The sequence below is a fragment of the Globicephala melas genome, chromosome 21 (assembly GCF_963455315.2).
Source record: "Globicephala melas chromosome 21, mGloMel1.2, whole genome shotgun sequence".
NCBI lineage: Eukaryota > Metazoa > Chordata > Mammalia > Artiodactyla > Delphinidae > Globicephala > Globicephala melas.
In genome coordinates, this window is record NC_083334.1 from 21648355 (window position 1) to 21671224 (window position 22870).

Below are 22870 nucleotides of genomic sequence, written 5' to 3' on the forward strand. Positions count from 1 at the left end.
CTCTTTTCCTCACCTTCCTTTCCCCAGATGGGCTCCAGAGATCTTTATCTAGACGTCACCAGGATCCCTCGAGCCCGGAGAAGCAGGGCTGCCAAGGAGGTGTTCATAATGAGGATGGGGGCAGATGGAATTCACAGCAGCCTTGCAACAAAGCCCCGTATTAATGATCTGGAAATGCAGCTGACTAAAGGTGTGTTATCAAGGTAAACAGGCTGGTTCATGCTGGCAAGAGGATTTCCTGGGTAGGTATGTGTGCGGATTTGTAAAGGACCAACACAATGCTCTCTTATGAGTAATGGGAGCTAGTAAGTCACCCCAAAGGATACCTGCGTACTCTGCCTGCCCCAGATACGATCTCTCCAACCAGATCATCAAATCCCCAAGAGCAGTGATGCCTTCCGTTTCTTGCTTTCCTCCCCACTGTCCGCTTACCCAGTAGCACCCTCTGCCCTTTCTCTGTTCTCATGGCCAGCTCTTGCTCAGAAAATTCAAAAAACAGCTTTTGGTGGACAATGGTGCATTATTGCCTAAATTCCCCTACTTATACCTAGAAAGTAAATAAATGAAACCAAAACATCTGCCAACTGGGGAAAGATGCTACTGGAAATAAAACATCAACAGCCATCACTTGTATTACTGATTGGAAATTCTGGGGACCCCAAAGTATATGCCATTCATGTGAGGATACAAAAAAATCCTTTGACTGCAAATGCCGTGTATCTAAACGTCTCACCTTCAGCGAACTCACATCGATAGAGCGTGCCCATGTGCCAGCACTGAATGGACAGCTTTAAGTGTACATCTCATTTCATCCTCACAATGTTACTATAAGGTTTATCCTCACTTTGCAAATGAGGAAGCTAACGTTCAGGGAGGTTATGTGATGTACCCAGAGTCAAGGCTAGCAAGGGGCAGACGCGGGCTGTGACCTTGGGAACCCATCTCTGGGGCCCTTACCTTTTGCTGCCACCCTCTGATACCCGTCCCCCCAAAGTGGGGACTGCTTCTTTACTCCAGAACACATCTTTCCTAGAAAAGTAATCCAAAAATGCTATTATTGAGTAATGAACTAACCATTGACATCTTTGTACTTTTATGAAAGACAGCTGTTTCCTGGTTTGAACAATTTTATATGGCTTTGCAGAATACAAACCAAATGTAATTTGAGTTCCTTAACCAAACTAATGTAAACACCGAATGACTGCAAAAGTTAATTTAGCATCATTAGCTTGTATCATGGATACATGGGTATCAGAATTCTGCTCCAACACCAGCTAGGAAAAGATCTCAAAATATAAAAAGGCAAATTAAAAACGTCAACATTAAATGCTCTCGAAGTCATAAAATGAACCAAAGTAAGAGCATGTTGCACCAGACTGAGACTTGGAAGTCATCCAGTCCAAATACCACTTTACAAGTCAGAAGGTCTCTGAGTTTAACAGATTTGCTCGGAGTCCCACAGAGAGCTTTAAACCCACCGCCTACCATGGGGCTAGAACTGCACCAAGAGAATGCTCTGAACCACCCAGACCTGTTAACACCCCCAGTCCGGACCGCCCTCCACTGCTTCCTCACCTGATACTTTCAGTTTCTACTTTCTGTCCCAAGATTACCCCCAAGGCTTGAACCCAGACTGGGAATCTCTGGCTTCCCCCAAGAACTCTCTCCTGGTGGCAATTTCACACAGGCCTCTGCTCCTCCTTCCTGCAAGTGCCTGAGGGCCCAGGATAACAAATGTAGATGTCAAGCCACGACCCCAGGCTCCCGTTCCTGCACCGCTGGCTTCCTTGCTGGGAATAGTGTAGGTTTTGCCAGAGAACCGGAAATAATTTACAGTTGACTATTAAGCATTGGCTATCAATTTCTATTAAACCAAGAGCTTTAGCGCCCCCCACCCTGCCCCAGATGCCCAGAATCACCCAGGTCCAGGGAACTGGTTTTGTGTGGGCCGTACCCCTAGCAGCACTGCCAGCCATTGAAACAGCAGGAAAGTCGAAGGCACTGAGAAATTTCATGCATACGAAAAATTCACTTGGTGCTGTGCAGATGAGCAAGAAACAGAACAGTTCACGAGCTCCAAGACATGCGTGCACTCCGACAAGCTACTGCTTGGGGCCAGATTCTGAGGATTTCGGAAACGTGCCCAGTTGCTAAATTAAGAAAGTAAGAGAAACGGATTTTTCCTCTCAAAAAAAAAAAAAAAAAAAAACTATCTTATCAGTAACACGAATAGTGGTTCCTAACGTGTTGGCGACTAAAATAGAAGCTAATTGGCTCCGATTTCCGTAACACAAACTTGATTTTCAAACTAAAGCACAGGCTATTGGTTGAGCACCTAATTAGGGAGATGTTACTGTGTGAGGAGCTGCAGGGATACAGCAGTCTAAAGCAAGGCCTGTGATGTGGAGGGCTTCGGCACTGGAGAAAGTCAAGTCCACAAAAAAAAGAACTATGGTACTGTGCAGTGGATGCCCCCTAGGAAGTTATGTGATGCTAGAGAACGACTGATTTCCAGGACTGGAAAAGACCTGGAAATGTGGGGAATGTAGTCATCACTAAATCAGTCATTTAGTGATGACACATCAGTCATCACTAGCAAACGCTAATAAAAAAGATAAATTCCAAAGTTGGTGGCAGCTGCAAAAAAAAATGTTATATTTATAGAAAATGTTACCAATAGAGGAAGGAGAAATATTCATGTGACCTGGTATATTTCCATTTTTAGGAATTCGCTTCAAGGAAGTGGGCCTTTCTTACAAAAATTATACAATGATTGCTCATAGCAACACTATTCATAACACAGTGAAAACTTAGTAACCCTCTCAAATATTCAACAAAGGGGAAATGATTAAAACCTGTGACACAATTCAGAAGACAGAATTCTCTGTAGTCATTAAAAATTATGAGACCAATATTTCTGTGTAGAAAGTAAATTTGAAAGTATGTTCTCATTAGAAACATAAACTGATAAGGAACACAACTGGATGTGGAGTGAAATGGGTCATTCAAGATTAAATGGTCCTGAGGTTATTTGTTTATTCTTATGCTTGAATCAATTAAAAAAAAAAGGCTAAGAATGCTTCACACTGAAGGGAGATGCCAGCTTTAAATGCTGATGCTTTCTCCTCTGTTGGATATTCTCTATTCATGTGCGGTTTTTACACAGTCTTCCTGAAGTAGCAGAAACTTGGCTGGATGAACAGACCACCGCATCTACTGAGGCTGTATTAGGCCACTACACAGTCTCCCTGTGCCTATTAAAGTTATGAAAAGCTATTCTTACTTAATCACTCTGTCTCAAGATTTCTGGCATTAAAATGCTAGTGAACGCTCATTAGCTGTTTTTCCCCTGTGGAAGAATAGAACACCAAGTTTTATTACGATTTATTTTTAAACTACAGGAGATAAGTGAAATGGCTGGTCTTTTTCTGCTAATCATCAGAATTCACAAATACTGGGCACATTATGCAAAATACTAAAAATGTATCACTCTGACGACCCAAACCACGATATTAAAAGCCTAAAACATGTCTTTTCAGTACAAATAAAACCCACTTCCTGATCCAGGGTAAAGATCTGAGTTATGAACATCCCTCAAAACAGCAGAAGTGGTCTGGAAATTAAAACAAGCAATTATATAGATTCTATTAAATAAGGAATTATCCAGATTTCTTCAAGGCCTCTTTCAGCTTGAATATTCTGAAGCTCACTTCTCCACCCCGCAAAGTTCACTGCTGTCTTTTAAGTGTGACTCTGGATGAAATGCAATGATACACAAACGCATGTTTCCCACATCCCCTCAGGGCAAAGGCAGCATCCTCAGAACCTGAGGAGCAGGAAGGCTCCCACTTTGCAAGCCCACCGAGTTATCAAAGGCAGCAAAGATGGGAGAACTCCACGGTCCCTTTTATATGAAGACGAACGCCAGACAGAGATAAAAGGACATCTTGTCTTAAAACAAAACAAAGGCCAGAAAGTATATACAAAGGAGAGGTAAACACTGTGAATGTAAGTTAGTGCAGCCACTATGGAAAACAGTATGGGAGGTTCCTCAAAAAATTAAGAATAGAACTACCATGGGATCCAGCAATTCCACTCCTGGGTATGTATCTGGGAAAAAATGAAAACACCAATTTGAAAAGATACATGCACCCCAGTGTTTACAGCAGCACTATTTACAATGGCCAAGATATGGAAGCAACCCAAGTGCCCATCAACAGACAACTGGATAATGAAGATGTGGTATATACATATAATGGAATATTACCATTTGCAGCAACATGGATGGACCTAGAGAATATTACGTCTAGTGAAATAAGTCAGAGAGAGAAAAACAAATACTGTATGATACCATTTATATGTGGAATCTAAAAAATAATACAAATGTATACAGCAGAACAGAAACAGACTCGCAGAAAACAAACTAGTGGTTACCAAAGGGGAAGAGGGACAGTTTAGGAGTAGGGGATTAACAGATACAAAGTACTATACAGAAAATAGATAAGCAACAAGGATATACCGTATAGCCCAAGGAATTATAGCCATTATCTCATAATAACGTATAATGGAGTATAATCTGCAAAAATGAATCACTGTGCTGTACACCTGAAACTAACATAATACTGTAAATCAAGTACACCTGAATAAAAAATAAGAAAAATGCACCACTGTGCACACTTGAGAGTGTGAGAAAAGGGAGCAGAACAGATCTCTCAGTACCTACTGGTTCCCACAAAACCGACATTTGCAGACCTGGCCACCTCATGCCGTCTTAGGGGCCGGTCCCCACGGCTGAGCTTCAGCACAGCACCTCCCTCAGGCCCAGGGTTGGGCAGCTCCAGCTTGGCTGCTGTTCCAAAGAAATAAAATCAATAGACTAGGTTGTACTTTTTGGTAGTCCTGTTTTTTTAAAAAAATCCATTTTGTGACTATGAATTATGACTTTTTTTAGAAGAGAAACTGATGTGCAGGAAGTAGCACAGTGAGCCTGTGTCAAGAGCACAAACAGATCTGGTCCTTCCATCTCCGAGACCGGGACTGGGCCCATCTCTGGCCAACATTGTTTTCACAGAGGTAAAAATTATGCACAACTATGGAAGTGTGAGCTTCCCAACTTATAAAAGTGTCTTAAAGTACCATTTTATAATAGTCACTTGCAATAAATGGAAACAATTTTAAGTTTAAAAACCAAAGGATATAGGTCATAAAATGTCATTGAATGTGGTATTTTCCAACATATTGAAGTGAAAGGTGAAGTTTAAAGGTAAATTTAAAATCAAAATGGATTAAAGGTAATTTGGCTTTGGAATTGTTTTTGGAAATTTTACCATAGCCTTTAAGTAAACAGGAGATATCAATAACTTGGAGCTAGGATAACTTTACTGGCAAAAGACATCCTGGTATAAATTAGATGTGAAACGAAAGAGGAAAATCTTATGTCCTAGGCCTGGTTCTGCCACTGAGTTCACTCATTCATTTAACAGGTACATAACAAACACCAACTAATGTGAGACAGCACCACAGACTCTGAGAGAACAGCAGCGAATAAGGTACACGAAGACCCCTGATTTCGTGGCGCTTACGGTCTAGAAGGAAGATTAGTAAGGAACAAACTACATAACTTATTAAAAACTTGTTACACAGATTATTAAAACAGGCTAATGAGATAGGGAGCGACTGGGTTGCCCAGGATGCCTCTCTGAGGAGGTGACGTTTATGCTGAAAGCTGAACGACAAAGAGAAGCAAGCCATGGGAAGAACATTCCAGGCAGAGGAAACCGCTAATGCAAAGTCATGAAAGTAGGAAGATGCTTGGCTGCCCAGAGAAGAATCTAGATCATGGGGTGAAGGGGAAACGGGACAAGACGAAGAGGCAAGACAGCGAGGCCCAGATCATGGACTCTGCAGACAGGGGAAAATGTTTGGTTTTGATTCTAAGTGGTGCGGAGCCATATGGAAGGTTTTGAATGGAGTAATGACATCTGATCTAAGGATCCCTCTGGCTGCTGTGTGGGATGGCAAAATGAAGGCAAGGAAGCCATAAGAAGGCTCACAGAGGAGCCCGGGTGAGAGGTGGTGGAGGCCTGGTCTGGAGAGACTGGCGTTCTGTTTCATAGACGGTCAGCAGGACTTGCCAGTGAATTGGATGTGGAGGTAAGATGCAGAGACGAACCAAGGATAATTCCAAACCTTTGGTGTGGGAAGACGGCAGCTGGTGGTACTACTTGCAAGACTAAGCGAGAAGACTGTTAGTGGGAAGGGGAGAAATTAGGAGTTCTGTTTTGGCCAAGTTAGATCTGACTGTTAGACAACAGGGTGATAGATATTAATTGTGGAATTACACATTCAGTTCTGGATTTGCAGGAAAAGGTTAAGACTGGAGGTAGAGATTTGGGAGGAATCAGCAAACACATGATCTGGAAAGGCTTACAAGTGAATGACATCACCCAGGAAATTGAGTAGATAGATAAAGAAGAAAAAGGAAACAGCCTGGGGTGCTCCAAGTTTAGAGCACTGAAAGTTTAGAGGCTGAAAAGGAGAGAGGCCAGCCAGGAACTGCCAAGGAGGCAGAAGGAGAACAGGAAGAACGTGGCTTCACAAAGGAAACCAAACTCCTTCAAGAAAAGGGAGTGACCAGCTGTGCTCAACTCTGCTGAGTGGACAAGCAAAGTAACAACGGAGACGGGATAAAAGATAAAAAAGAGAAAGGAGGGACTTCCTCGGTGGTCCAGTGGTTAAGAATCCGCCTTCTGGGCTTCCCTCGTGGCACAGTGGTTGAGAGTCTGCCTGCCAATGTGGGGGACGCGGGTTGGTGCCCCGGTCCGGGAGGATCCCGTGTGCCACGGGGCAGCTGGGCCTGTGAGCCATGGCTGCTGAGCCTGCACGTCTGGAGCCTGTGCTCCGCGACGGGAGACGCCACAGCAGTGAGAGGCCCGCGTACCGCAAAAAAAAAAAAAAAAAAAAAAAGAATCCTCCTTCCAATGCAGGGGACATGGGTTCGAACCCTGGTCCAGGAAGATCCCACATGCTGTGGAGCAACTAAGCCCATGTGTCACAGCTACTGAGCCCACATGCCATAACTACTGAAACCCGTGTGCCTAGAGCCAGTGCTCCACAACGAGAAGCCACCACAATGAGAATCTCACGCACCACAACAGAGTAGCTCCCACTCACCGCAACTAGAGAAAGCCCGCGTGCAGCAACGAAGACCCAACGTAGCCAAAAATAAATAAATAATAAAAATAAATTAATTATAAAAAAGAATGTAAAAAAGAGAGAAAGGAGCCCAGCGCAAAGGCCCTGGAGGCCAACGTGATGAACTGCTCTTTTGAAAAGATAAACAGGGGTGTCCACGTCTTTTCCAGAGTGGGTTATGTGGTAAGAAAGCCATCTGTATGGTAGACATTTCCACTAAAAAAAACAACAATGGTGAAATAACATGTGCTTGCTATTGAAAACAGATTTTTATCAGAAGTCAGTCTATGCAATACTTAGCAAATTACCAATGCCATTTTTTACAGAAACTAGAACAAAAAAGTTTACAATTTGTATGGAAGCACAAAAGACCTCGAATAGCCAAAGTCATCTTGAGAAAGAAAAACGGAGCTGGAGGAATCAGGCTCCCTGACTTCAGACTATACTACCAAGCTACAGTCATCAAAACAGTATGGTACTGGCACAAAAACAGAAATATAGATCAGTGGAACAGCACAGAAAGCCCAGAAATAAACCTACACATCTATGATCAACTAATCCATGACAAAGGAGGCAAGAATATACAATGGAGAAAAGACAGTCACTTCAGTAAGTGGTGCTGGGAGAACAGGACAACTACATGTAAAAGAATGAAATTAGAACACTAACACCATATGCAAAAATAAACTCAAAATGGATTAAAGACCTAAATGTAAGGCCGGATACTATAAAACTCTCAGAGGAAAACATAGGCAGAACACTCTCCGACATAAATTGCAGCAAGATTATTTTTGACCCACCTCCTAGAGTAATGAAAATACAAACAAAAATAAACAAATGGGACATAATGAAACTTAAAATCTTTTGCACAGCAAAGGAAACCATAAAACAAAAAGACAATCCACAGAATGGGAGAAAACATTTGCAAATGATGCGACTGACAAGGGATTAATCTCCAAGATATAAACAGCTCATGCAGCTCAATACAAAAAAAGAAAAAGAAAAAAAAGCAAAAAATGGGTGGATGATCTAAATAAACATTTCTCCAAAGAAGACATACACAGATGGCCAAAAGCACATGAATTATTAGAGAAATGCAGATGAAAACTACAATGAGGTATCACCTCACACCAGTCAGAATGGCCATCATCAAGACGTCTACCAACAATAAAAGCTGGCGAGGGTGTGGAGAAAGGGGAACCCTCCTACACTGTCGGTGGGAATGTAAATTGGTACAACCATTATGGAGAACAGTATGAAGGTTCCTTAAAAGACTTATAGAGCTTCCATATGATCCAAAATCCCACTCCTGGGCATATGTCTGGAGAAAACCATAATTCGAAAAGATACATACACCCCAGTGTTCATTGCAGCACTATTTACAATAGCCAAGACATGAAAGCAACCTAAATGTCCATTGACAGAGGAGTGGATAACGAAGATATGGTACATATATACAATGGAATATTACTCAGCCATAACAAAGAATGATGACATTTAACATGGATGGACCTAGAGATTGTCATACTGAGTGAAGTAAGTCAGACAGAGAAAGACACATATCATATGATCATTTATATGTATAATCTAAAAAAAAATTACAGGGCTTCCCTGGTGGCACAGTGGTTGAGAGTCCGCCTGCCGATGCAGGGGACACGGGTTCGTGCCCCGGTCCGGGAAGATCCCACATGCCACAGAGCGGCTGGGGCCGTGAGCCAAGGCCACTGACCCTGCGCGTCCGGAGCCTGTGCTCTGCAACGGGAGAGGCCACAACAGTGAGAGGCCCGCGTACCGCAAAAAAAAAAAAAAAAAAAAAAGGTACAGAACAGAAATAGAGCCACAGATGTAGAAAACAAACTTATGGTTACCAGGTGGAAGGGGCAGGGGAGGGATAAATTGGGAGACTGGGATTGACGTGTACACACTATTATATACAAAATAGATAACTAACAAGGACCTACTATATAGCACAGGGAACTCCACTCAATACTCTGTAATGACCCATATGGGAAAAGAATCTAAAAAAGAGTGGATATATGTATATGTATTACTGATTCACTTTGCTGTACACCTGAAACTAACACAACATTGTAAATCAACTATACTCCAATAAAAATTTAAAAAACAAAAAATTAGTCTAAAGCACTTTAATCACAACAATCAATGTATATGAAACTGCTGGTCATAGAGAAACAATACCAATTAGTTTGGTTCTGGAATCAGACAGCCTTAGCTGCAATCCTGGCTAAGATTTACTGGCTGTGTGGATCAGTCAGGGTCTCCTCAGGAGACAGAACCACAGAGTAAGCTTTAATATAAATAATTATTAACCTATTACAGTGAATTTACTACCAAGAGGAAAGAAAACTCTAAAGGATAACTCCAAGGCTGAGGGAGAAGTGCCCAGGAAGAAGAACCCGGGCGTGGGAGAGCCCTGGGCAAAGCTGAGATTCAGACCTTGCTGGTTAGATGGGGTGTGGTACAGCCTCTGAGTAGGGGAAAAGCCTGCTGGGCTGCCCAGGCCAGACCAGTCCACAGCTGGCTAAAGCCAGCAGGGAACTGTCCCCTGGGTGCTGACAAAATTCCCCAGGAAGCTGTCTTTGAGGGGAAGGTGGGGATCATGCTGTTGGACTGAGGCTAGATGGGCACCAACTAGAGTCCCTGAAAAGCTACCCACCCCCCCCACCCCCGCCCCGGGTTGCTGCTGAATCAATGAGGAAGCCAGCTAGTCCACCCTCGAAACTCTCTGGGGATGTGCCCTGGGGGATACTGCTGAACTCGCCAGGAAATTGGCTGGGGTACCCCTAGATTCTCAGGCATCTTCCTGCTGGGCCACAGGGAGGTCAGCTCGGGTGCCCACAGATACCATCCAGCACTTGGGCCTCACCATATACTCTTAGGGAGCTCTGGGACTCCGAGAGGGGTCCCCCACACTGCAGGGATGCTGTGTTCTCCCTGTGAGCTGTTTGCTTTTGGCTCAATCTGTTCCTCTTGGAAAGAAGTCAAGTTGACAGGGCCACTTAATCGGATACATCCTAAGTTATGAAGTGCAAAGGTAGCTGCAAAAACTTACATCCTCAGACATTGTGACTGTCTTCCAGAACTGTTTTCACTTTCGCCATATAGCCCTGCAGTTCTTCACCGTGTAGGAATCCACTGGGTTCCAGGCAATTTAACAGTGCAGAGGTATTACGTCTCCCAGATTTGTTCAATTCTCAAGTCCAGTTTTGATTCTAAATGCTGGAACTTTGTTTTTTAAAAAAAGAATCACTTAGAAATGCCCTTCTGTGCCTTGAAGCTTTGGGGACAATTTGTAAAGTCTTATCATTAAGAGAGGACAACCTGTAAGCAAAACAGAAGCAGGCCAGTTGGGGTTCTTAGAGATGACCTTGAACTAAGGTATAACTCAGTACCTATCTTCAGTGAGTCTTCATGGCTTGTCATTAGGCTGCACCGAACAAACGAAATTTCAACACTTCAGCGTCTTCCCAACATCCTCCAAGGTGGTGACTGTGGTGACAGTTACAGGCAGAAGGAAAGACAAAGGCCACACTCTTGATTTCTTCTTTGACTCATTCCTTGATGCTAACCTGTGAAGCACTCAGACTTTCCTGATGAGTAACTCAGTGGAAGCCAAGCGTCCCCGCAAGCCGGGCACACACGATGGACACTTTGAAATTTTTCCTTTTATGGCAGGTGCCCATCTGGAGCAGATAAGCCTAGCTTTTCCTTGTTTAACCCAATTCCTGACAGAAGATGACTGTCCTCATAGTAATGTTTGCTTTTAATTTCAGAAAGCTTTTTGTTTGTTTGAGGAACAGGAGGTGACTGAACATCTCAGGTATGCTAAACTGAGAATAGTGGCATTTGGTCCAGGGTCCCTCCTGGATGGATCATCACATAGGTCTCTTCTGGATCAAAAGAGCTGGGACCTCAGATCAAGCACTTGGCAAAAGTTCAACCAAGGCGGTGGGGGGGGCGGGAACTGCTGACAAAATTTCTTTGTAAATCTTCTTCCCTCACATTACAAGCTTACACTTCCTTTTCCTAATGTCGTTTTTTTCTTTTTTGTGTTTGTATTTGACCACATGCAACCCTCGTACCATTCCTCCCCACCACTTCCTCATAACTCAGTGCTTTGAAATTCCCCTTCTACAGCCCCCCTATTTCCATCACCTGCGGTGGAACAAAAGTCCCCATCTTCTCCTCCTCCTCCAGGCTGCTTTTCCGCCTGGATTCTCTCCACCTGCTGAAAGAGTCCCAGGGTGCCCAAGGAGTTTCCTTCCCCAAGTGTCCATCACAGAACTGGGATGAGATGCCAGGGAGAAACTTTGGGAAGATTCCCTGCTGAAGTATGAGACCCCAAGAGACACAAAATAAACATTCCTGGAGACCAGGATAAACACCCGAGACAGCAGGTAAACGTGGCTCCAGTGGTGTTTATTAATATGTAGCAGAATTACTCCAGGGAAGTTGCCAGAAACTGGGGTGCCTACACTGGGTTTGCTTTTGGTTCTAAAAGAGTCAAAAATAGCAAAATAACAGATTGCTTTATATCAACGTTCTATACACTGGCTGTTGTCAGCACCTTTATCAGTCCCAGACTAGCCCAGATAATATACAAATCGCGATATCACAAGAACAAGAGAGCCTGTCTTTAGATTCTGTACAAGATTCCTCGAGACTATCTGAAAGCGAATCATGCTATATCCTAGAAATGTAGAACAGTGAGGTACCACTTCAACAAGGTGGTTTTAGGACAAGAAAGCCTTCATATCGATGGTAAGCAGGCTTTAAAAATTCACCACCCTGGACTTCCCTGGTGGTCCAGTGGTTAAGACACAGTGCTTCCAATGCAAGGGGCACGGATTCAATCCCTGGTCAGGGGAACTAAGCTCCCACATGCTGTGCGGCACGGCCAAAAGAATAAAAAAAATTAAATTCATCACCGTGAAAGAAGTCAGATGGAGAAAGACAAATACTGTCTGATGTCACTCATATGTGGAATATAAAAAACTAATAATAACTAAATGAACAAACCAAACTAAACAAAAACAGGTAGATGCAGAGAACAGAATAGTGATTCCCAGAGGGGAAGGGATGGGGGGAGGGTAAAAAGGAGGAACTAGACGGTGACGGATAGAAACTGAGTTTTTGGTGGTGAGCACACTGTAGGGTGTACAGATGTAGAAATATAATGTGCACCTGAAACTTACAAATCAATGTTACCTCAATAAAAGAGTAAAAACTCACTACCCAGGAGAAATGGCAAGGGCTTGACCAAAAAGATGTAGACAGATTCATGCAAGTAAAATCAATAACGGGACACACTGTGAAAAGGTCAAGCTTCCGAGGTTAAAGTTTCAGAGGACAGCTAAGGCCTTCCACAACCCTATACTCTTAGTGATGACAAAAGAGAGAAAGTGACCGAATCATTCATACACATACAGGTGTCTCACTGCAGTTACGACCTGGAGTTAACTAATCAGTTGCTGGCTCAGCTCAAGCCATTGCATAAACGGCCTTACGAACAAGCACATCCTTCAGCAAAATGCACGTGAAGACTTATACCACCCTCTCCTGACCTTCAGTAGGTCTGACCCGTGTCAAAGCTGACCAGGGACAGAGGGACACGCTGCCCTGCCTGTTCCCGCCACTCAGTCATTCCAGCTCCTCAGACGTGTGTGCCGGCCACTTGGCTCCATCAGCATTGCTAAGGGTTTATATAAATACAAATCCACCCAAGAAAGGAAAAATATTTCCCCTTTTCCGGCTCTGGATAAAGTTCTAGCAGACTTGGCCGACGATTAGACATGCTTCACAGATCAAAGTACGCTAAGGGGGGGCGGGGGGAGGAACAGAGCCCAAACCCAGCGCTGGCCTGCCCCCTTCTCAAGACGCAAGTCAGGATCATCAAAAGCCCCCATGCTGCTGGGCTGGAGTGCTTTCAAAAGGTGACTCTTTATTTGGAGAGCCTGTCACCTCCTTCTTACTGGAAACGGCTCCAGGCTCAGAGGAGTGAGTGAATACAGACAGTTTCATAAAAGCCTTCAGACTAAAACTGTCTCCCTCCAACCTGAGTTCTCCTTTCAACTGAAAAACGGGAGGAACTTTTAGGACCTGAACTGAAATTTGAAACACTGGCCAGGCAGCCTTGTCAAAATCGACCTGGTTTTGAAGGACTAAGGGAGGCACCTGAAGTCCTGAAGGATGATCAGAAACTGTATTTTGGCTTCAGGTCTCAGAACGAAGCTAAGAATTCCTGCGGATCGGTTTTCTTGGAGGAAGGGAGGGGGCAGGAGAAATGAATTCCTCTGGGTGAGGGGTTGCTGAGAGACCCCACAGACTTAGGGTCAGACCCACAGAGCCTTGAGGCTGGAGGCTGGAAGAAAGCTTGAGACGGTTCAGCCGCCTTATTTTGCACATGAATAATATCTCCCACTTGCATAAACAGACACTACTGGGACCGTGTTCCAGCCAGGACCCTCTTCCAACACCAGCTTTTCTTTATCTACTCCCCCCACCCAAGTTTCATTCCCAGAAGATCCAGCCTGGACTTGAGGCCATTTTAAACAAAAAGCATCCCTGGCGTCCTGAAAAATGTTACATTGCACGACCAATGGAAACCGAGCCCTCCTTAGACTCTCCAGCCTCTGCAAAGTTGTAACTGTGAACAAGAAAGAATTCTTATTTAATTATTTAAGTCTATTTTTTCTTATTTTTCAGGTACACCTTCCTGCGGGCAGGTGCAGCTGGCTTTCAAATGAAGCCTCAGTGCAAAGAAAATGTAATCATGAAAAGTGTTGACACCCGTTAGAAAGTATGGGACCCCCAAACAGGACTGGCTTCCTCAGGGGAAAGAACCATTTCTCGGGGTAGCTCAGTCCACTCCCCTGGCCGTGGTCTCAGGTCACCTCCAGTCCTGACTTCCGGCCTGAAATATCAACTGAGATCTCATTGCCTATTAAACACTGATTAAACACCAAAATCAAACTCCTGATTCCCACTGGCCTCATGCCCCACCAGGCTACTCCTTTCCCAGGCTTCCCGTGTCTGTGAGTGTCCACTCTGTCCTTCAGTTACTTTGGACAAAACACATGGGGTCATTTTTTACGCCCTTCTTCTCTCACACCACACACTGAATACATCGGCACGTCCCACTGCTCCAGCTTCAAACCCATCGGCATCCGACCACTTCCTCAGCTCCCTGGTCCATGCCACCATCAACCCGGATGTATGGCGGTCTCCTGACCCCACAGTCTATTCCCCACTGAAGCCAGAGCAATTCCCTCCCAGGGCACGTCAGACCATGTTACTCATCTCCTCAGATCCTCTGCCGCCTCCTTTGTCACTCACACATCTGCAGGGTCCGGTGTCATCTGCTCCATTCTCCTGCCCCTCACTCCTTCCTCATCCTGCTCTAGCCCCACTGGCTTCCTTATAAAGCACACTCCCACCTCAGGACCCCGTTTTCACCACTTAGGTCCCCATCCCCCTCCCCATACGAGCTTCATTCAAGTCTCTGCTCAGACGTCACCACCTCAGAAAGAACTCCCTGACCACCCCCAACCTCCTGGTCACCCACATCCCATCACCTGCTTTATTTTTCTTAGGGTACTTCTGTGCGCCTGACATATACTGGTTGATGGTGTGTCTCCTCTACTAGAATGTAAGAGTCACGAGTGTGGGGACTTCTCACGCTCACTGTTGGATCCAAGCATCCAGCACAGTGCCCGGACCATAGCAGGCCTGAGACAGATGGTGAAGAAGAATCGATCGCTTGATGAGTCCATAAGTGGATGGCATATACAAGGCGGCTTCTCGAGCTCCCTCAGGTCTGTGGTTCCAAATCTGACACTGGTGTGGCGCACAGTCAGGCCGTCAGGGCCACAGTCTACACCCTCCTCTTCCCAAGGGCACACGAAGGCCCAGCTGGGCAGGTGTCAGACTTCTCGGCGTATCATTGCTTCCTCCACACGCCAGGCCTGGCACACAACCCAGGAGTGCTCCGCTCTGGAACTCACTCTGCTTTTCTGTCCTACCTGGTTCTCGCATCTTTTACAAACTAAAAGTCATGCCAAACTCAAGGCCCATTTGGGAAGATTCTAATGCCAACATCTTGAAAGGTATTCTAAATTCTGAGAATTACAAGACTCAGAGACTCTTTAGGAAGACCTGTTAAGTGTAGCTAAAAATGCCCTCTTCTTAACTATCGTTGGAAATGGGTTATTTAGAGAGTGGGGGTGGGGAATAGGGAACAGAGATGCCACAAGTTACTTAGCGCTCTGGGGGTGGGTAGGAGGAGCTGAAATGAGACCTTAGCACCGCCCACTTTCCCCAGTCTCAGAGAGTTTGCTCACACACATGCGCTGATCAGCACCCTGCTGGCTTCTCCAGGGAACCCTCTGGAGGTCTCTTCTCTCCGGTCCTGTGTCCTGCAAACTCTGGTCACCCTGGGCTCCTTAATTCAGAGGGTCTGTCTCAGCTCCGCCCTCTGCACCGCAGCCTGGACACTCTCAAGGCACTACGCTGGGCCAATTATGGGACTCACCTCATTTGTTTCCCATATCTCAGGATCATTGTCCTTTGTCACCTGATGCTCAGGGTCTTGAAAATCATCATTTTATATACTTCGCTGGAGTTTTTTCCCAGGTGCAAGAGTAAATACAGTCTCTGTTACTCTATCTTAGCTGAAAGTGGAAGTGTTTTTATAAGTCTTAAAGTACTTTTGATATTGTGAATAAAATAGTTTCTTTCTAAATGATAAACCCGTCATCAAAGTTAAAAACTTATGTTCCTCCAAAGACAATGAATGAAAAGACACAGACTAGGAGGAAAGATTTGCAAAGCATGTATCTGATAAAAGGGTTTGTATACAGAATATATACAGAACTCTAAAAACTCAGTAAGAAGAAAAAAACCCAATAAAAAGGGGGCAGCAAAAGTTTGAACAGGGCTTCCCTGGTGGCGCAGTGGTTGGGAGTCCGCCTGCCGATGCAGGGGACATGGGTTCGTGCCCCGGTCCGGGAGGATCCCACATGCCGTGGAGCGGCTGGGCCCGTGAGCCATGGCCGCTGAGCCTGCGGGTCCAGAGCCTGTGCTCCGCAACGGGAGAGGCCACAGCAGTGAGAGGCCCGCGTACCACAAAAAAAAAAAAAAAAAAAAAGTTTGAACAGACATTTCCCCAATCAAGGTGTACCAATGGTAAATAAGCACATGAAAAGATGCTCAACATCATTACTCATTAGGGAAATGCAACCACAACCAGAACGAGATACCCTTCATTCACATCTATTAGAGTGTCTAAACAAAAAAGGCTGACCACACCCAGCGTTAGTGAGGACTGGAGGAACTGGAACTCCCAACACTGCTGGTGGCATTTCTTGAAAAGTGGAAACATACACCTGCCATGTGATCCAGCTAGTCACTCTTAAACTTTTACCGAAGAGAACGCATAAATCCAATCAAAGATCTCTATATAAATGTTCATAGCAGTTTCATCCGAAGTAGCCAAAATCCAGGAGCAACCCAAATGTCCATTAAAAGGTGAGCAGATGATAAACTGTGGTATATCCATACAATGGAATACAGGCCAGCAATAAAAGGGAATGAACCATGGGTATACACAACACAGATGAATCCAAAAATAACTATGCTGAGGAAACGAAGCCAGACCAGAAAAGAGTGCATACTGTATGATCCCATTATATAGAATTCCAGAAAATGGAAACTAATCTATAGTAAATCAGTGGTTATCTGGGGTGGAGGTGGCAGACAGGAAGGGATCAGAGTGACCCAGAGGAAACTCCCGAGGGAGGGGGATTTGTTCATTTTCTTGATTGTGGTGATGGCTTTATGGGTAAATACACAGCTCAAAACTTACCAAATTGTGTACTTTCAGACTGTGCGCCAATTACATCTCAACTATATCTCAATTAGAAACAAACCCTATAGTTAACTAAAACCCCAAACTATCAGCAAGAAACACCAACTGGTGTTACAGCATGACCACCCTCCCCACCAAAATGAAATGCTTGACAGATTTGGGAAGGATACATTTCATTTACCATATCCCATGACTTCCAAACTGAAAAATTAGGGAATCTCAGAGCAAAGCCCTAGAAGGCAGAAATGTCACATAAGCATGCATCTTTTTTGCTGAGATTCTTTTTTCAGCTTTTATTTATGATTATTTCATGTGTGTCTCACGTGATATTTGTAAAACAAAAAAGTATATTCTGTTAGATGAAACTCAAACTGAAGCTATACTCAATCATATAGAAAGTTCTAATAATAATAATAGTAGATACTATCTAATACCTAATAATAATTGGTAGGTGACACTACCTACCAATGGCTATTAAATTAATAGATCAAAGTGGTTAAACACAGTTGATGGTTATAAACTTTCAGGGCATAGCAGTAATATGGAAACACACCAGCGTCTGCTGCTGAGGGATAGACGTGTAAGAGCTGACACCTATGGCAGGGTAAGTCCAGGTAAACATACTCCCTCCATCTCTAACCATCTAGAGACCTGTAAGCTTGGCTTCCTCTTCCATCTCAGGGAATTACTCTCTGCCTATTGTAAGCTGAAGAGTATCATCACTTAGAGGTGAGACATAAGCTTCAATTCATCCAACACTATCCCCCAGAACTACCCGGAGAAGACAAGGCTAAGGGCAAGAAGACATAAGGACAATGGCTTCTTTCAGTCTTGAAGCACAAAGTAGTCTAGTGACTGACTCACAACATTAGCTCAAAAGAGCACCATCTAATCTCCATCAAGTGGAAATTGCACCAATTTTGATTAAATGAACAGAAAAAATGAGTAAGTACCATAATAACCTCTACCACTTACAAGAAAATTTACCCTGGCTTTTATGGGAGGAAAAATCTCCTTATTTCTTGAGCTGAGATATTACACCAAATTATATCCAGGCTTTTTAATTGAAGCCCATTTGTATCAGAGGTTATTAGTCTAATGAAGCCATTTGAAACAAAAAGTATAGACAGTTGCCAATCTACAAACATTTGACTTTCAAAAATAATAAATGGCCCCATTCCTCTTAGCAGTGACACTTTTAACAATTCCACCTAAGCAAGCTTCCTGTTGCCCTGTATTTTGGTGTCAGCTCTCATCCTCGCTGCAGCCATGCCCCCGAACCCCACCCCAGCTCACCGATGTGGGAGCCATCGCCCTCCTATTTTCCTCCTCACTGTGGCTCTAGCCTTTATCTAGCCGTACATCCTTCACCTACGCATTCTGCTATGGACTGCAAGTGCCAAGTCATTATGGCCAATACTGTTTCAGAACGTTGTAGGATTACACGGGCTTTGTGCTTCAGTCAGAGCATCACTGCCGAGGAGACACCCAACCTACCTGAATCACAAGGACTTCTCCAAAGGAAAAATGAGGTTCTGATGCCAGAAGTGGAAGGAATGGATTACGAAGAAAAAGAACAATGGTAAACTATAATCTAGATACACATCAGTAAATACAGGTTCCCTGTATTTACCCCAGGTTCCCTGGGGTTGTGATATGGTACAAAGAAAAAAAGATGAGACGCATAGTAGAGGCTGCTAGAGTCTGCTGAGGAAAATGTCCAGGGAAGGAAGAGTTTATTTAGTTATTTTTTTAGAGTCCACATATAAGTGATATCATGCACTATTTGTCTTATTTCACTTGGCATCGTATCCTCCAGTTTTATCCATGTTGTCTTAAATGATAGGATTATCTTCTTTTTAAAGGTTGAATAATATTCCATTGTATGTATATGTCTGTGTGTGTGTGTGTGTGTGTGTGTGTGTGTGTATATATATATATGCCATACTTCCTTTATCTGTTCATCTACTATGGACACTTAGGTTGTTTCCATACCTTGGCTCTTGTGAATAATGCTACAATGACCATGGGAGTACAGACATCTCTTCAAATAATGATGATGTCTCCTTTGGATATAGACTCAGAGTGGGAGGGAGGAAGAGCTTATGACACAAATTGACCATGTGTAAAAGATGTTGTAGGAATGAAAAACTCCGAACACCTAGGAAGAAAGGGGGAGCATGGAGTATTTGGAAAGGTCATTGTCCAAGGTCATACAGTTTAAAATTATGACATTTCATGGAGTATTTGGAAAGGTCATTGTCCAAGGTCATACACAGTTTAAAATTATGACATTTCAGTGAGCCTGTGTGCATGAAGACTTGCTTATATTTCTGGATTTGAATACAGTGCAGAGAAGTGTTGCTAAATTTTCGATCAACATCAAAAAAAAGGTGGAAATGTTTTTTCTTTTATTATGAAACTGGAGGAAAGGCAAGCCTTATAAGTAGCATGCGGCCCACTAGAATTTTCCCTGATGATAGTGCTAATTTAGGAGAAGAAGAAGGATGCAAGGCCATAGAACAATTGTGAAAGCAAGACAAGGCTGCTGAGTCTTCACTCAGTGTATGAGATTAGGTTTTAATGGCATATGATGAAGTGGCCGTGACACAGCCGGCAGAGCTCACCGAGTTGTTGAAAATGGCTCTTGAAGCTACAGGAAATGGACAGTAGACGGAGAAAAAGAACAAGGTAAATCCAAAAGAGTGGGAGGACAAAATTAATCAAGAGAACGTCAAAAATAGAGAAGAAAAGCAGTCAACTTGACAAATAAAACCAAAAGAAAGACCAGTAAAATAAGCAATATTTGGCAAATATGATAGAGATGGGACTAGCTATAAAACAGAGAGAATTTGTTTTTTTGATTACAAAAGAATACTATGCTAGCTTTATACCAACACACTTGAAAATCTGGACAAAATGGCTGATTATTGATGTTATATGCAGCCAATATTTACGCATATTTTGAGTAGAGAATACAAGTAGCTTTATGAAATTAGAAAATATAATCAAAGATATACACCTTAGAAAGACATCAGTTATTTTCCAATGTATTAAAAAAGCTGGAAGAGTCCTAATACAAAAATCAGATATGGAAAATTTACCCAAAAAGTAACTAGAAGCACATTTCTTTTAAGATCTTAAGTTCTAACTAATATTAGCAAATAGATTCCAGCAACGTATTTTTAAGAAGTCATTATGATCAAGAGGGATTTATCACCATAAAGCAGATATTTTAAAGTAGGGTAAAGTTGTAATGAGGAAAGAAATGTCCTTATCCAATATCAAAACACACTCCAAATTTCAGTAGTTTAAAAAAAATCTAATAAGCTATAACAGTACATCAGTATATTATTAAACCAGAAGAGGAACCCATGTATATATGAGAAATAAAATATAGGGTAAATAAAATACAGGCTGTCCTCACTGTGGAACTACAAAAATTATCATACAAGCTGAACTGCGCAAAGTTGATCTTAATGATCGACTGGGAAAATATTGTTGTTCTATGACCTTAAAATCTTTCTGACAAAAGTACTAGAAACTCTCTTGTTGGTTATAAAGTTATAGATAGACTTAAAATTTAGTAAACCTTATATTTAGTTAATACAGTGCAACCTAAAACATTAGAAATATTGAGAATTAACGTTTTATTCCATTGTAAAAAGACTTATGAGACGTCTAGTTTTGAGTCCAGCATGGAAGGAGCTTGGAAGTTGCCACTCTGTCCTAACAGGTAAATATCTGAACAAACTGAAAAATCAACAATTCTTCTTAGATTCATTAGAGAAGTGAGGTCACAGGAAAAATCACTGTGCCCAAAACTGGAGAGGCAGAATAGCAGATACAGAGAATAACAACTTACCGGAACAGAAACCCAAGAGCAGAAATCTCTGTGGAAACCAATAGTGAGGTAGGAAAACCTGAACTGTATTTGACGGATTGCTGGAGGCTTGTGTGGAAAAGTCTGTGACGTCAAAACTCCAGGGAAGCCCCTATCCTATTACGAGTTTTGTCTCTTGAGCTCTACCAGGTTGTGACTACCAGGTGAAGGTCAAAGGCAAGTCCCCTTGGAATTCTGGCAGGGGGAGGGTGAAAGGAGCAATTTTGAAAACACCAGAGCATTCTGCTATTCTTCATAAGGCCTGCCCTCAGGAGAAACTGTTTTACCAGAGGCCTAACCTATGGGGTTTTGTCAGAGCCTAACTGACCTGGGGGAAGGGAAATATCCAGCCACTGCATTTCACCTAAGGTGAGGGAAAATACTGAGAGGCAATTGTGACATTCATAGCTGAGGAGCACATGCTCATTATAGGACTGAGACCTAATCATAAGACTATGCAATGCTTCTGTAACACTACATCACTAAAGGACTATGCACTGCAGTTAATTTCACCAGTCCATCGTGTCTGGATTTTCAAGGAAGAGAAAAGTGAATCATATAAAATGCTTGATTAAAACCAGAAATGGCAGAAAAAGAGTGGAATATAAAAAAGGAACAAAGAACAATGGCAATAAATATGAAACAGTAACAAATACGGTAGATATTAATCCAATGATATCAGTAATCATTTTAAACACCAATGGTATAAATACACCAATTAAAAGACAGAGATTGTCACAGAGGATCGGTAAACAAGATCCAAACATAAGAAATCTACTTTAGATATGAAGGCACATATAGCTTAAAAGTAAAGGGCTGGGGAAAGATACATCATGCTAACACTAATTAAAAGAAGGTTTAAGAAGCTGTATCAATTTCAGACAAAGCAGAGCAAAGAAAATTATCAGGCACAAAGAGGGGCATTCCATAATGAAAAAGGGGTCAATTCTCCAAGAAGACATAACAATTCTTAATGCTTATGTGCCTAACAAGAAAGCATCAAAATCCATGAGACAAAAACTGATAGAATTGCAAGGAGAAAGAGAGAAATCCACTATCATAGTTGGAGATTTCTACCCCCCTCTATCATCAATGGACAAATCCATCAGGCAGAAAATCAGTACAGACATAGCTGAATTCAACAACGCCATCAACCAAATGGATATAATAAATGTCTACAGACCACTTCATCCAACAAGAGTAGAATACACATTGTCTCAACCTCACATGAAGTATACACCAAGAAAGACCACGTTCTGGGCCATAAAACACACTCTAACAAATTTCAAACATCAGAAATCATATAAAGTCTGTTCTCAGACCACAGTGAGGTCAAACTGGAAATCAATAACAAAAACAAAGCTGGAAAATTCCAAGATACTTGAAGATTAAACGGTTCAATTCCAAGCAATACATGGATCTTACTGTCTATACGTGAACTGAATAACATGCACAGTGACCAAGCACCTACAGACTTTGAAAGAAGGGACCTGATTGTTCATTGATCATGATACACATCTGTTATATCCAGGGAGATTTGTGGACTTAAGAACTAGCTGTGAAGTTTGTACTTTATGCACTTCCTCAGTTAATATGGCAGTAACTGAAATCTGATTGTTTCGTTGGGGCCCTGGGATTATTTCACTAAATCATGGTAACTGAAATTCATGCATGGGCAAACTGTTCAGAGCGAGGACTGCATGTGCAGCATACCTTTGGTAATATTCTATTGCAAGAAACAAATACCTAGAAGAATGTAAAATAGGATAAGAAATCATATTCTTGTTATGAGGAAGTCTGTCCCTAAGCAGAACATGAAACTGAGATATCATAAAGAAAAAGAGTTGATTTGACTTCATAAAAATGAAAGAATTCTGCACGACAAAAGGCAATCCAAACATAAAGAT

The 22870-nt window shown here is 42.8% G+C and overlaps 1 protein-coding gene and 1 long non-coding RNA gene across 3 annotated transcripts in view; one reads left to right on the top strand and one right to left on the bottom strand.

Moving 5' to 3' along the window:
* LOC138842492 (uncharacterized) overlaps positions 1 to 2098 on the top strand; it is a 91349-nt gene extending 89251 nt beyond the window's left edge. Inside the window, exon 3 of the long non-coding RNA XR_011377140.1 lies at positions 28 to 2098. This is a non-coding gene — a long non-coding RNA (uncharacterized lncRNA). The remainder of the gene's footprint in view (positions 1 to 27) is intronic.
* MFHAS1 (multifunctional ROCO family signaling regulator 1) overlaps positions 1 to 22870 on the bottom strand; it is a 116418-nt gene that overhangs the window by 19151 nt on the left and 74397 nt on the right. The gene's annotated exons all lie outside the window — the stretch shown is intronic.